The sequence below is a fragment of the Brassica oleracea genome, chromosome C2 (assembly GCF_000695525.1).
Source record: "Brassica oleracea var. oleracea cultivar TO1000 chromosome C2, BOL, whole genome shotgun sequence".
NCBI classification, from domain to species: domain Eukaryota; kingdom Viridiplantae; phylum Streptophyta; class Magnoliopsida; order Brassicales; family Brassicaceae; genus Brassica; species Brassica oleracea.
In genome coordinates this window covers 19439600-19440091 of record NC_027749.1, presented here as the reverse complement: position 1 = coordinate 19440091, position 492 = coordinate 19439600, and positions in this window count along the sequence as shown.

Here is a 492-nt window from a genome sequence, read left to right as displayed (position 1 = left end):
TGAGTTAAGTTTTCGATAATCTATGCACATCCTATGGCATGTTATTGTTCTTGTTGGTATTAGTTCATCCTTATCATTTTTTACCACAGTTATTCCTCCCTTCTTTGGGACAACATGCACAGGAAATACCCATTTGTTATCTGAAATAAGATATATTACTCCTGCATCTAAGAGTTTTAGAATCTCTTTCTTAACAACATTTTTCAAGTTGGGATTCAACCTTCTTTGATGTTCTATAGAAGTCATAGATTCATCCTCTAGATGTGTCCTATGCATGCATAAAGAAGGTGATATCCCTTTAATATCATCTAGTGAGTAGCCTATTGCCTTTCTATACTTTTTAAGTTCATTCAAAAGTTTAGAAAATTCATCTTCACTAAGCTCACTACTCACTATGACAGGGTAAGTTTCATTAGGGCCAAGGAAGGCGTATCTTACACTATGTGGAAGAGGTTTAAGCTCCACTTTTGGTGCTTTGAGTTCACTCCAATC